The 14,938-nt window shown below is 39.6% G+C and overlaps 6 non-coding genes across 6 annotated transcripts; all 6 read right to left on the bottom strand.

The window, feature by feature from the left end:
• Positions 1 to 227: 227 nt before the first annotated feature.
• Trnag-ucc (transfer RNA glycine (anticodon UCC)) lies at positions 228 to 299 on the bottom strand. Its single transcript has one exon. It is a non-coding gene; the product is annotated as a tRNA-Gly (tRNA).
• A 482-nt stretch (positions 300 to 781) lies between these two features.
• Trnag-ucc (transfer RNA glycine (anticodon UCC)) lies at positions 782 to 853 on the bottom strand. Its single transcript has one exon. It is a non-coding gene; the product is annotated as a tRNA-Gly (tRNA).
• Positions 854 to 4,379: 3,526 nt separating this feature from the next.
• Positions 4,380 to 4,451, bottom strand: Trnag-ucc (transfer RNA glycine (anticodon UCC)). The gene has a single exon. It is a non-coding gene; the product is annotated as a tRNA-Gly (tRNA).
• A 2,143-nt stretch (positions 4,452 to 6,594) lies between these two features.
• Positions 6,595 to 6,666, bottom strand: Trnag-ucc (transfer RNA glycine (anticodon UCC)). The gene has a single exon. It is a non-coding gene; the product is annotated as a tRNA-Gly (tRNA).
• A 4,078-nt stretch (positions 6,667 to 10,744) lies between these two features.
• On the bottom strand, positions 10,745 to 10,816 carry Trnag-ucc (transfer RNA glycine (anticodon UCC)). Its single transcript has one exon. It is a non-coding gene; the product is annotated as a tRNA-Gly (tRNA).
• A 1,314-nt stretch (positions 10,817 to 12,130) lies between these two features.
• On the bottom strand, positions 12,131 to 12,202 carry Trnag-ucc (transfer RNA glycine (anticodon UCC)). Its single transcript has one exon. It is a non-coding gene; the product is annotated as a tRNA-Gly (tRNA).
• Positions 12,203 to 14,938: the final 2,736 nt, after the last annotated feature.

Here is a 14,938-nt window from a genome sequence, read left to right as displayed (position 1 = left end):
CTACCTTTTACACCACCGACGCTGACAGCAGAATTGTTGGATTTATTGCAGGTAAGGTACTTTCGCCATCAAAATAAGGACATCTTTCGTATTGTATGCATTTCCCTTGCGTTTTCACAACTTGAAAACATTAACTGGCAAAAACAAGTTGCCCTCCTAATCATCTTCAAAGTAGAAACCACACGTACTGAATTTAATAGACTAGAACATGTAATCTAGCAGCTAAATGCGTCGGCCAGGAATCGAACCCGGATCTATTGCTTGGAAGGCAACAATGCTAACCGTTACACCACCGACGCTGACAGCAGAATTGTTAGAGTTATTGAAGGTAAGGTACTTTCGCGATCAAAATAAGGGCATCTTTCGTATTGTATGCAGTTCCTTTGTGTCTTCACAACTTGAAAGAATTAGCGCTCCAAAAACATTTGCCCTCCCAATCATCTTCAAAGCATAAACCACACGTACTGAATTTAATAGTCCAGAACATGAAGTCTATCATCCAAATGCGTCGGCCGGGAATCGAACCCGCATCTATTGCTTGAAAAGCAACAATTCTAACCTTTACACCACCGACGCTAACAGCAGAATTGTTGGATTTGTTACAGATAAGGTACTTTTGCTATCAAAATAAGGTCATTTTTCGTACTATATGCATTTCCTTTGTGACTTCACAACTTGAAAGATTTAGCGCTCCAAAAACATTTGCCCTCCTAATCATCTTCAAAGCATAAACCACACGTACTGAATTTAATAGACTACAACATGTAATCTAGCAGCTAAATGCGTCGGCCAGGAATCGAACCCGGATCTATTGCTTGGAAGGGAACAATGCTAACCGTTACACCACCGACGCTGTCAGCAGAATTGTTAGAGTTATTGCAGGTAAGGTACATTCGCGATCAAAACCAGGGCATTTTTCGTACTATATGCATTTCCTTTGTGTCTTCACAACTTGAAAGAATTAGCGCTCCAAAAACATTTGCCCTCCTAATCATCTTCAAAGCATAAACCACACGTACTGAATTTAATAGTCTAGAACATGAAGTCTATCAGCCAAATGCGTCGGCCGGGAATCGAACCCGGATCTATTGCTTGAAAAGCAACAATTCTAACCTTTACACCACCGACGCTAACAGCAGAATTTTTGAATTTGTTACAGATAAGGTACTTTCGCGATCAAAATAAGGGCATCTTTCGTATTGTATGCAATTCCCTTGTGTCTTCACAATTTGAAAACCTTAACTGGCAAAAACAAGTTGCCCTCCTAATCTTCTTCAGAGTAGAAACCAGACGTTCCGAATTTAATAGACTAGAACATGTAATCTACCAGCCAAATGCGTATGCCGAGAATCGAACCCGGATCTATTGCTTGGAAGGGAACAATGCTAACCTTTACACCACCGACGCTGACAGCAGAATTGTTGGAGTTATTGCACGTAATGTACTTTCGCGATCAAAGTAAGGACATCTCTTGTATTATATGCATTTCCCTTGTGTTTTCACAACTTGAAAACATTTCCTGGAAAAAACAAGTCGCCCTCCTAATCATCTTCAAAGTAGAAACAACACGTACTGAATTTAGTAGACTAGAACATGAAATCTAGCAGCCAAATGCGTCAAATTGGAAGTGAACCAGGATCTATAGCTTGGAAGACAAAAATGCTAACTTTTACACCACTGAAGCTGACAGCAGAATTGTTGGAGTTATTGCAGGTAAGGTACTTTCGCGATCAAAGTAAGGGCATCTTTCGCATTACATGCGTTTCCCTAGTGTCTTCAAAACTTGAAATTATTAGCGTTCCAAAACATTTGCCCTCCTAATCATCTTCAAATAAGAAACCACACGTACTAAATTTAATAGTCTAGAACATGTAATCTACCAGCCAAATGCGTATTCCGAGAATCGAACCCGGATCTATTGCTTGGAAGGCAACAATGCTAACCTTTACACCACCGACGCTGACAGCAGAATTGTTGGAGTTATTGCACGTAATGTACTTTCGCGATCAAAGTAAGGACATCTCTTGTATTATATGCATTTCCCTTGTGTTTTCACAACTTGAAAACATTTCCTGGAAAATACAAGTCGCCCTCCTAATCATCTTCAAAGTAGAAACAACACGTACTGAATTTAGTAGACTAGAACATGAAATCTAGCAGCCAAATGCGTCAAATTGGAAGTGAACCAGGATCTATAGCTTGGAAGACAAAAATGCTAACTTTTACACCACTGAAGCTGACAGCAGAATTGTTGGAGTTATTGCAGGTAAGGTACTTTCGCGATCAAAGTAAGGGCATCTTTCGCATTACATGCGTTTCCCTAGTGTCTTCAAAACTTGAAACTATTAGCGTTCCAAAACATTTGCCCTCCTAATCATCTTCAAATAAGAAACCACACGTACTAAATTTAATAGTCTAGAACATGAAATCTATCAGCCAAATGCGTCGGCCGGGAAGCGAACCCGGATCTACTGCTAGAAAGGCAACAATGCTACCTTTTACACCACCGACGCTGACAGCAGAATTGTTGGATTTATTGCAGGTAAGGTACTTTCGCCATCAAAATAAGGACATCTTTCGTATTGTATGCATTTCCCTTGCGTCTTCACAACTTGTAAACATTAACTGGCAAAAACAAGTTGCCCTCCTAATCATCTTCAAAGTAGAAACCACACGTACTGAATTTAATAGACTAGAACATGTAATCTAGCAGCTAAATGCGTCGGCCAGGAATCGAACCCGGATCTATTGCTTGAAAAGCAACAATTCTAACCTTTACACCACCGACGCTAACAGCAGAATTGTTGGATTTGTTACAGATAAGGTACTTTCGCGATCAAAATAAGGGCATCTTTCGTATTGTATGCAATTCCCTTGTGTCTTCACAATTTGAAAACCTTAACTGGCAAAAACAAGTTGCCCTCCTAATCTTCTTCAGAGTAGAAACCAGACGTTCCGAATTTAATAGACTAGAACATGTAATCTACCAGCCAAATGCGTATGCCGAGAATCGAACCCGGATCTATTGCTTGGAAGGCAACAATGCTAACCTTTACACCACCGACGCTGACAGCAGAATTGTTGGAGTTATTGCACGTAAGGTACTTTCGCGATCAAAGTAAGGACATCTCTTGTATTATATGCATTTCCCTTGTGTTTTCACAACTTGAAAACATTTCCTGGAAAAAACAAGTCGCCCTCCTAATCATCTTCAAAGTAGAAACAACAAGTACTGAATTTAGTAGACTAGAACATGAAATCTAGCAGCCAAATGCGTCAAATTGGAAGTGAACCAGGATCTATAGCTTGGAAGACAAAAATGCTAACTTTTACACCACTGAAGCTGACAGCAGAATTGTTGGAGTTATTGCAGGTAAGGTACTTTCGCGATCAAAGTAAGGGCATCTTTCGCATTACATGCGTTTCCCTAGTGTCTTCAAAACTTGAAACTATTAGCGTTCCAAAACATTTGCCCTCCTAATCATCTTCAAATAAGAAACCACACGTACTAAATTTAATAGTCTAGAACATGAAATCTATCAGCCAAATGCGTTGGCCGGGAAGCGAACCCGGATCTACTGCTAGAAAGGCAACAATGCTACCTTTTACACCACCGACGCTGACAGCAGAATTGTTGGATTTATTGCAGGTAAGGTACTTTCGCCATCAAAATAAGGACATCTTTCGTATTGTATGCATTTCCCTTGCGTCTTCACAACTTGAAAACATTAACTGGCAAAAACAAGTTGCCCTCCTAATCATCTTCAAAGTAGAAACCACACGTACTGAATTTAATAGACTAGAACATGTAATCTAGCAGCTAAATGCGTCGGCCAGGAATCGAACCCGGATCTATTGCTTGAAAAGCAACAATTCTAACCTTTACACCACCGACGCTAACAGCAGAATTGTTGGATTTGTTACAGATAAGGTACTTTCGCGATCAAAATAAGGGCATCTTTCGTATTGTATGCAGTTCCTTTGTGTCTTCACAACTTGAAAGAATTAGCGCTCCAAAATAATTTGCCCTCCTAATCATCTTCAAAGCATAAACCACACGTACTGAATTTAATAGTCCAGAACATTAAGTCTATCATCCAAATGCGTCGGCCAGGAATCGAACCCGGATCTATTGCTTGAAAAGCAACAATTCTAACCTTTACACCACCGACGCTAACAGCAGAATTGTTGGATTTGTTACAGATAAGGTACTTTTGCTATCAAAATAAGGTCATTTTTCGTACTATATGCATTTCCTTTGTGACTTCACAACTTGAAAGATTTAGCGCTCCAAAAACATTTGCCCTCCTAATCATCTTCAAAGCATAAACCACACGTACTGAATTTAATAGACTACAACATGTAATCTAGCAGCTAAATGCGTCGGCCAGGAATCGAACCCGGATCTATTGCTTGGAAGGCAACAATGCTAACCGTTACACCACCGACGCTGTCAGCAGAATTGTTAGAGTTATTGCAGGTAAGGTACATTCGCGATAAAAACCAGGGCATTTTTCGTACTATATGCATTTCCTTTGTGTCTTCACAACTTGAAAGAATTAGCGCTCCAAAAACATTTGCCCTCCTAATCATCTTCAAATAAGAAACCACACGTACTAAATTTAATAGTCTAGAACATGAAATCTATCAGCCAAATGCGTCGGCCGGGAAGCGAACCCGGATCTACTGCTAGAAAGGCAACAATGCTACCTTTTACACCACCGACGCTGACAGCAGAATTGTTGGATTTATTGCAGGTAAGGTACTTTCGCCATCAAAATAAGGACATATTTCGTATTGTATGCATTTCCCTTGCGTCTTCACAACTTGTAAACATTAACTGGCAAAAACAAGTTGCCCTCCTAATCATCTTCAAAGTAGAAACCACACGTACTGAATTTAATAGACTAGAACATGTAATCTAGCAGCTAAATGCGTCGGCCAGGAATCGAACCCGGATCTATTGCTTGAAAAGCAACAATTCTAACCTTTACACCACCGACGCTAACAGCAGAATTGTTGGATTTGTTACAGATAAGGTACTTTCGCGATCAAAATAAGGGCATCTTTCGTATTGTATGCAATTCCCTTGTGTCTTCACAATTTGAAAACCTTAACTGGCAAAAACAAGTTGCCCTCCTAATCTTCTTCAGAGTAGAAACCAGACGTTCCGAATTTAATAGACTAGAACATGTAATCTACCAGCCAAATGCGTATGCCGAGAATCGAACCCGGATCTATTGCTTGGAAGGCAACAATGCTAACCTTTACACCACCGACGCTGACAGCAGAATTGTTGGAGTTATTGCACGTAAGGTACTTTCGCGATCAAAGTAAGGACATCTCTTGTATTATATGCATTTCCCTTGTGTTTTCACAACTTGAAAACATTTCCTGGAAAAAACAAGTCGCCCTCCTAATCATCTTCAAAGTAGAAACAACACGTACTGAATTTAGTAGACTAGAACATGAAATCTAGCAGCCAAATGCGTCAAATTGGAAGTGAACCAGGATCTATAGCTTGGAAGACAAAAATGCTAACTTTTACACCACTGAAGCTGACAGCAGAATTGTTGGAGTTATTGCAGGTAAGGTACTTTCGCGATCAAAGTAAGGGCATCTTTCGCATTACATGCGTTTCCCTAGTGTCTTCAAAACTTGAAACTATTAGCGTTCCAAAACATTTGCCCTCCTAATCATCTTCAAATAAGAAACCACACGTACTAAATTTAATAGTCTAGAACATGAAATCTATCAGCCAAATGCGTCGGCCGGGAAGCGAACCCGGATCTACTGCTAGAAAGGCAACAATGCTACCTTTTACACCACCGACGCTGACAGCAGAATTGTTGGATTTATTGCAGGTAAGGTACTTTCGCCATCAAAATAAGGACATCTTTCGTATTGTATGCATTTCCCTTGCGTCTTCACAACTTGAAAACATTAACTGGCAAAAACAAGTTGCCCTCCTAATCATCTTCAAAGTAGAAACCACACGTACTGAATTTAATAGACTAGAACATGTAATCTAGCAGCTAAATGCGTCGGCCAGGAATCGAACCCGGATCTATTGCTTGAAAAGCAACAATTCTAACCTTTACACCACCGACGCTAACAGCAGAATTGTTGGATTTGTTACAGATAAGGTACTTTCGCGATCAAAATAAGGGCATCTTTCGTATTGTATGCAGTTCCTTTGTGTCTTCACAACTTGAAAGAATTAGCGCTCCAAAATAATTTGCCCTCCTAATCATCTTCAAAGCATAAACCACACGTACTGAATTTAATAGTCCAGAACATTAAGTCTATCATCCAAATGCGTCGGCCAGGAATCGAACCCGGATCTATTGCTTGAAAAGCAACAATTCTAACCTTTACACCACCGACGCTAACAGCAGAATTGTTGGATTTGTTACAGATAAGGTACTTTTGCTATCAAAATAAGGTCATTTTTCGTACTATATGCATTTCCTTTGTGACTTCACAACTTGAAAGATTTAGCGCTCCAAAAACATTTGCCCTCCTAATCATCTTCAAAGCATAAACCACACGTACTGAATTTAATAGACTACAACATGTAATCTAGCAGCTAAATGCGTCGGCCAGGAATCGAACCCGGATCTATTGCTTGGAAGGCAACAATGCTAACCGTTACACCACCGACGCTGTCAGCAGAATTGTTAGAGTTATTGCAGGTAAGGTACATTCGCGATAAAAACCAGGGCATTTTTCGTACTATATGCATTTCCTTTGTGTCTTCACAACTTGAAAGAATTAGCGCTCCAAAAACATTTGCCCTCCGAATCATCTTCAAAGCATAAACCACACGTACTGAATTTAATAGTCTAGAACATGAAGTCTATCAGCCAAATGCGTCGGCCGGGAATCGAACCCGGATCTATTGCTTGAAAAGCAACAATTCTAACCTTTACACCACCGACGCTAACAGCAGAATTTTTGAATTTGTTACAGATAAGGTACTTTCGCGATCAAAATAAGGGCATCTTTCGTATTGTATGCAATTCCCTTGTGTCTTCACAATTTGAAAACCTGAACTGGCAAAAACAAGTTGCCCTCCTAATCTTCTTCAGAGTAGAAACCAGACGTTCCGAATTTAATAGACTAGAACATGTAATCTACCAGCCAAATGCGTATGCCGAGAATCGAACCCGGATCTATTGCTTGGAAGGCAACAATGCTAACCTTTACACCACCGACGCTGACAGCAGAATTGTTGGAGTTATTGCACGTAAGGTACTTTCGCGATCAAAGTAAGGACATCTTTTGTATTATATGCATTTCCCTTGTGTTTTCACAACTTGAAAACATTTCCTGGAAAAAACAAGTTGCCCTCCTAATCATCTTCAAAGTAGAAACAACACGTACTGAATTTAGTAGACTAGAACATGAAATCTAGCAGCCAAATGCGTCAAATTGGAAGTGAACCAGGATCTATAGCTTGGAAGACAAAAATGCTAACTATTACACCACTGACGCTGACAGCAGAATTGTTGGAGTTATTGCAGGTAAGGTACTTTCGCGATCAAAGTAAGGGCATCTTTCGTATCACATGCGTTTCCCTAGTGTCTTCAAAACTTGAAACTATTAGCGTTCCAAAACATTTGCCCTCCTAATCATCTTCAAATTAGAAACCACACGTACTAAATTTAATAGTCTAGAACATGAAATCTATCAGCCAAATGCGTCGGCCGGGAAGCGAACCCAGATCTACTGCTAGGAAGGCAACAATGCTACCTTTTACACCACCGACGCTGAGAGCAGAATTGTTGGATTTATTACAGGTGAGGTACTTTCGCTATCAAAATAAGGTCATCTTTCGTATTGTATGCATTTCCCTTGCGTCTTCACAACTTGAAAACATTAACTGGCAAAAACAAGTTGCCCTCCTAATCATCTTCAAAGTAGAAACCACACGTACTGAATTTAATAGACTAGAACATGTAATCTAGCAGCTAAATGCGTCGGCCAGGAATCGAACCCGGATCTATTGCTTGAAAAGCAACAATTCTAACCTTTACACCACCGACGCTAACAGCAGAATTGTTGGATTTGTTACAGATCAGGTACTTTCGCGATCAAAATAAGGGCATCTTTCGTATTATATGCAGTTCCTTTGTGTCTTCACAACTTGAAAGAATTAGCGCTCCAAAAACATTTCCCCTCCTAATCATCTTCAAAGCATAAACCACACGTACTGAATTTAATAGTCCAGAACATGAAGTCTATCAGCCAAATGCGTCGGCCGGGAATCGAACCCGGATCTATTGCTTGAAAAGCAACAATTCTAACCTTTACACCACCGACGCTAACAGCAGAATTGTTGGATTTATTACAGGTAAGGTACTTTCGCTATCAAAATAAGGTCATCTTTCGTATTGTATGCATTTCCCTTTCGTCTTCACAACTTGAAAACATTTCCTGGAAAAAACAAGTTGCCCTCCTAATCATCTTCAAAGTAGAAACAACACGTACTGAATTTAGTAGACTAGAACATGAAATCTAGCTGCCAAATGCGTCAAATTGGAAGTGAACCAGGATCTATAGCTTGGAAGACAAAAATGCTAACTTTTACACCACTGACGCTGACAGCAGAATTGTTGGAGTTATTGCAGGTAAGGTACTTTCGCGATCAAAGTAAGGGCATCTTTCGTATTACATGCGTTTCCCTAGTGTCTTCAAAACTTGAAACTATTAGCGTTCCAAAACATTTGCCCTCCTAATCATCTTCAAATTAGAAACCACACGTACTAAATTTAATAGTCTAGAACATGAAATCTATCAGCCAAATGCGTCGGCCGGGAAGCGAACCCGGATCTACTGCTAGGAAGGCAACAATGCTACCTTTTACACCACCGAAGCTGACAGCAGAATTGTTGGATTTATTACAGATAAGGTACTTTCGCTATCAAAATAAGGTCATCTTTCGTATTGTATGCATTTCCCTTGCGTCTTCACAACTTGAAAACATTAACTGGCAAAAACAAGTTGCCCTCCTAATCATCTTCAAAGTAGAAACCACACGTACTGAATTTAATAGACTAGAACATGTAATCTAGCAGCTAAATGCGTCGGCCAGGAATCTAACCCGGATCTATTGCTTGAAAAGCAACAATTCTCACCTTTACACCACCGACGCTAACTGCAGAATTGTTGGATTTGTTACAGATAAGGTACTTTCGCGATCAAAATAAGGGCATCTTTCGTATTATATGCAGTTCCTTTGTGTCTTCACAACTTGAAAGAATTAGCGCTCCAAAAACATTTGCCCTCCTAATCATCTTCAAAGCATAAACCACACGTACTGAATTTAATAGTCCAGAACATGAAGTCTATCAGACAAATGCGTCGGCCGGGAATCGAACCCGGATCTATTGCTTGAAAAGCAACAATTCTAACCTTTACACCACCGACGCTAACAGCAGAATTGTTGGATTTGTTACAGATAAGGTACTTTTGCTATCAAAATAAGGTCATCTTTCGTATTGTATGCATTTCCCTTGCGTCTTCACAACTTGAAAACATTAACTGGCAAAAACAAGTTGCCCCCCTAATCATCTTCAAAGTAGAAACCACACGTACTGAATTTAATAGACTAGAACATGTAATCTAGCACCTAAATGCGTCGGCCAGGAATCGAACCCGGATCTATTGCTTGGAAGGCAACAATGCTAACATTTATACCACCGACGCTGACAGCAAAATTGTTAGAGTTATTGCAGGTAAGGTACATTCGCAATCGAAATGAGGGAATTTTTTGTACTATATGCATTTCCCTTGTATCTTCACAACTTGAAAGAATTAGCGCTCCACAAGTATTTGCCCTCTTAATCATCTTCAAAGTAGAAACACTCGTACTGAGTTTAATATTCAAGAACATAAACTCTAGCAGCCAAATGCATCGGCCGGGAATAGAATCTGGATCTATTGCTTGGAAGGCAACAATGCTAACCTTTACACCACCGACGCTGACAGCAGAATTGTGGGAGTTATTGCAGGTAAGGTACTTTCGCGATCAAAGTAAGGACATCTTTCGTATTATATGCATTTCCCTTGTGTCTTCACTACTTGAAAACATTAACTAGAGAAAACAAGTTGTCCTCCTAATCATCTTCAAAGTAGAAACCACACGTACTGAAATTAATAGACTAGAACATGAAATCTAGCAGCCAAATGCGTCAAATTGGAAGTGAACCAGGATCTATTACTTCGAAGACAAAAATGCTAACTTTTACACCACCGACGCTGACAGCAGAATTGTTGGATTTATTACAGTTAAGGTACTTTCGCGATGAAAATAAGGGCATCTTTCGTATTAAATGCATTTCCCTTGTGTCTTCACAACTTGAAATCATTAACTGTCCAAAAAATTGCCCACCTAATCATCTTTTAAGTAGGAAACACAAGAACTGATTTTAATGAACTAGAACATGAAATCTAGCAGCCAAATGCGTCGGCCAGGAATCGAACCCGGATCTAATGCTTGGATGGCAACAATGCTAACCTTTACACCACTGACGCTGACAGCAGAATTGTTGGAGTTATTGCAGGTAAGGTACCTTCGCGATCGCAATAAGGGCATCTTTCCTAATATATGCATTTCCCTTTTGTCTTCACAACTTGAAAACATTAACTGTCCAAAAAAATTTATCCTCCTAATCATATTTTAAGTAGGAACCACAAGAACTGAATTTAATAGACTGGAACATGTAATCTAGCAGCCAATTGCGTCGGCCGGGAATCGAACCCGGATTTATTGCTTGGAAGTCAACAATGCTAACCTTTACACCACCGACGCTAACAGCAGAATTGTTGGATTTGTTACAGATAAGGTACTTTTGCTATCAAAATAAGGTCATCTTTCGTATTGTATGCATTTCCCTTGTGTCTTCACATCTAAAAAACAATAACTGTCCAAAAAAATTTGACCTCCTAATCATACTTTAAGTAGGAACCTCAAGAACTGAATTTAGCAGACTAGAACATGTAATCTAGCAGCCAAATGCGTCGGCCAGGAATCGAACTCGGATCTATTGCCTGGAAGGCAACAATGCTAACCTTTACACCAGCCATGCTGACAGCAGAATGGTTACAGTTATTGCAGGTAAGGTACATTCGCGATCAAATTGAGGGCATTTTTCGTACTATATGCATTTCCTTTGTGTCTTCACAACTTGAAAGAATTAGCGCTGCAAAAACATTTGCCCTCCTAATCACCTTCAAAGTAGAAACCACACGTACTGAATTTATTAGTCTAGAACATGAAATCTAGCAGCCAAATGCGTCGTCCGGGAATCAAATCTGGATCTATTGCTTGGAAGGCAACAATGCTAACCTTTAAACCACCGACGCTGACAGCAGAATTGTTGGAGTTTTTGCAAGTAAGGTACTTTCGCGATCAAAGTAAGGGCATCTTTCGTATTACATGCGCTTCCCTTGTGTCTTCAAAACTTGAAAAAATTAGCGCTTCAAAAACATTTGCCCTCCTAATCATCTTCAAAGTAGAAACCACACGTACTGAATTTAACAGTCTAGAACATCAAATCTATCGGCCAAATGCGTCGGCCGGTAAGGGAACCCGGACCAAATGCTGGGAAGGCAACAATGCTACCTTTTACACCACCGACGCTGACAGCAGAATTGTTGGAGTTTTTGCAAGTAAGGTACTTTCGCGATCAAAGTAAGGGCATCTTTCGTATTACATGCGCTTCCCTTGTGTCTTCAAAACTTGAAAAAATTAGCGCTTCAAAAACATTTGCCCTCCTAATCATCTTCAAAGTAGAAACCACACGTACTGAATTTAATAGTCTAGAACATCAAATCTATCGGCCAAATGCGTCGGCCGGTAAGGGAACCCGGACCAAATGCTGGGAAGGCAACAATGCTACCTTTTACACCACCGACGCTGACAGCAGAATTGTTGGATTTATTACAGGTAAGGTACTTTCGCTATCAAAATAAGGTCATCTTTCGTATTGTATGCACTTCCCTTGCGTCTTCACAACTTGAAAACATTAACTGGCAAAAAACAAGTTGCCCTCCTAATCATCTTCAAAGTAGAAACCACACGTACTGAATTTAATAGACTAGAACATGTAATCTAGCAGCTAATTGCGTCGGCCAGGAATCGAACCCGGATCTATTGCTTGGAAGGCAACAATGCTAACCGTTACACCACCGACGCTGACAGCAGAATTGTTAGAGTTATTGAAGGTAAGGTACATTCGCGATCAAAACCAGGGCATTTTTCGTACTATATGCATTTCCTTTGTGACTTCACAACTTGAAATCATTAACTGTCCAAAAAATTGCCCACCTAATCATCTTCAAAGTAGAAACCACACGTACTAAATTTAATTATCTAGAACATGAAATCTATCAGCCAAATGCGTCGGCCGGGAAGCGAACCCGGATCTAATGCTTGGAAGGCAACAATGCTACCTTTTACACCACCGACGCTGACAGCAGAATTGTCGGATTTATTACAGGTAAGGTACTTTCGCTATCAAAATAAGGTCATCTTTCGTATTGTATGCATTTCCCTTGCGTCTTCACAACTTGAAAACATTAACTGGCAAAAACAAGTTGCCCCCCTAATCATCTTCAAAATAGAAACCACACGTACTGAATTAAATAGACTAGAACATGTAATCTAGCAGCCAAAAGCGTCGGCCGGGAATCGAACCCAGAACTATTGCTTGGAGGGCAGCAATGCTAACATTTACACCACCCACGCTGGCAGCAGAATTGTTAGAGTTATTGTAGGTAAGGTACATTTGCGATCAAAATGAGGGAATTTTTTGTACTATAAGCATTTCCCTTGTATCTTCACAACTTGAAAGAATTAGCGCTCCACAAGTATTTGCCCTCTTAATCATCTTTAAAGTAGAAACACTCGTACTGAGTTTAATAGTCAAGAACATAAACTCTAGCAGCCAAATGCATCGGCCGGGAATAGAATCTGGATCTATTGCTTGGAAGGCAACAATGCTAACCTTTACACCACCGACGCTGACAGCAGAATTGTTGGAGTTATTGCAGGTAAGGTACTTTCGCGATCAAAGTAAGGACATCTTTCGTATTATATGCATTTCCCTTGTGTCTTCACTACTTGAAAACATTAACTGGAGAAAACAAGTTGTCCTCCTAATCATCTTCAAAGTAGAAACCACACGTACTGAAATTAATAGACTAGAACATGAAATCTAGCAGCCAAATGCGTCAAATTGGAAGTGAACCAGGATCTATTGCTTCGAAGACAAAAATGCTAACTTTTACACCACCGACGCTGACAGCAGAATTGTTGGATTTATTACAGTTAAGGTACTTTCGCGATGAAAATAAGGGCATCTTTCGTATTAAATGCATTTCCCTTGTGTCTTCACAACTTGAAATCATTAACTGTCCAAAAAATTGCCCACCTAATCATCTTTTAAGTAGGAAACACAAGAACTGATTTTAATGAACTAGAACATGAAATCTAGCATCCAAATGCGTCGGCCAGGAATCGAACCCGGATCTAATGCTTGGATGGCAACAATGCTAACCTTTACACCACTGACGCTGACAGCAGAATTGTTGGAGTTATTGCAGGTAAGGTACCTTCGCGATCGCAATAAGGGCATCTTTCCTAATATATGCATTTCCCTTTTGTCTTCACAACTTGGAAACATTAACTGTCCAAAAAAATTTATCCTCCTAATCATATTTTAAGTAGGAACCACAAGAACTGAATTTAATAGACTGGAACATGTAATCTAGCAGCCAATTGCGTCGGCCGGGAATCGAACCCGGATTTATTGCTTGGATGTCAACAATGCTAACCTTTACACCACGGACGCTGACAGCAGATTAGTTGGAGTTATTGCAGGTAAGGTACTTTCGCGATCAAAGTAAGGCCATCTTTCGTACTATATGCATTTCCCTTGTGCTTTCACAACTTAAAAACATTTACTGGCAAAAACGGTTGGAAAACACTCTTTCGCATATGTTTTTCCGACATAGAAGTGATGAAATACCAAATGTTATAAAAGTGAATTTGAATTAATTCAACAGAAAAATCTTGTTAGATGAACTAGAAAATGAAAAAACATATACCGATTTCAGGATAAAAACTTCCGGTTATCCCGAGCCAAAAGGGGTGGACTTCCTCTAATTTTCCGGACGAAACCTTATAGATAGGTAAAAGATTCTATTATGTGCATTGACTAGTTAAGTATCGGGGGCAGGTCAAAAATCGACAAAAAGTTTGAAGAAAGTTTTTGGTAGAGCTCTAGATAGCAAATAAATATTGTCTTGCTGACATATATTTTGTTACCTAAGCAAGTGAAATGTTTTTGTATTTTTTAATTAGTAGCTAGCTAGCCTAGCTAGTGTTTATGAACTATACCGCTAGCCTACTTGCTCTGATGTAGCTAGCTAATTAGCTAAAATAGAGTAGCTAGCTAGCTACAGCAGAAGCTAGCTAAAGCCTAAACCTAGCTAGCTATAAACTGCTCCTATTAGGCAGCTATAGACTAATTAACAGAATAATTCCAATTTGGATGAGGAATGCCTAATTAAGCTATCAAATTCAGGGAATCCCATTTTTGCGAATTATTTGTTTTTCAAAATTTTTAAAGCATGCGTGGCTTTTCTAAATTATGTACATAGCTACTACACAGAGCTTAGCCTTATAACTACTAACTAAGCATAATATGCTTAGTTAGTAGTTTCCTTAGTACATATCAAAAAGGTGTGTGTGAGCAACATTACAATAAAGTCCCATATCCTTAATTGACATTCTTGTTGCTGTCGTTGCGTGACAAACATTTTAAAATTATTTTCGTAAACTGCAATATATTTTCCTAAGAGTTTTTTTTAGCTATCTAGCTGCTTTATAGCTTCTAGGGAAGTTTGTGTGTTTTGTTGTCACAATTAA

The sequence above is a fragment of the Hydractinia symbiolongicarpus genome, chromosome 2, assembly GCF_029227915.1.
Source record: "Hydractinia symbiolongicarpus strain clone_291-10 chromosome 2, HSymV2.1, whole genome shotgun sequence".
NCBI classification, from domain to species: Eukaryota; Metazoa; Cnidaria; class Hydrozoa; order Anthoathecata; family Hydractiniidae; genus Hydractinia; species Hydractinia symbiolongicarpus.
This window is presented reverse-complemented; position numbering and strand designations above follow the sequence as displayed.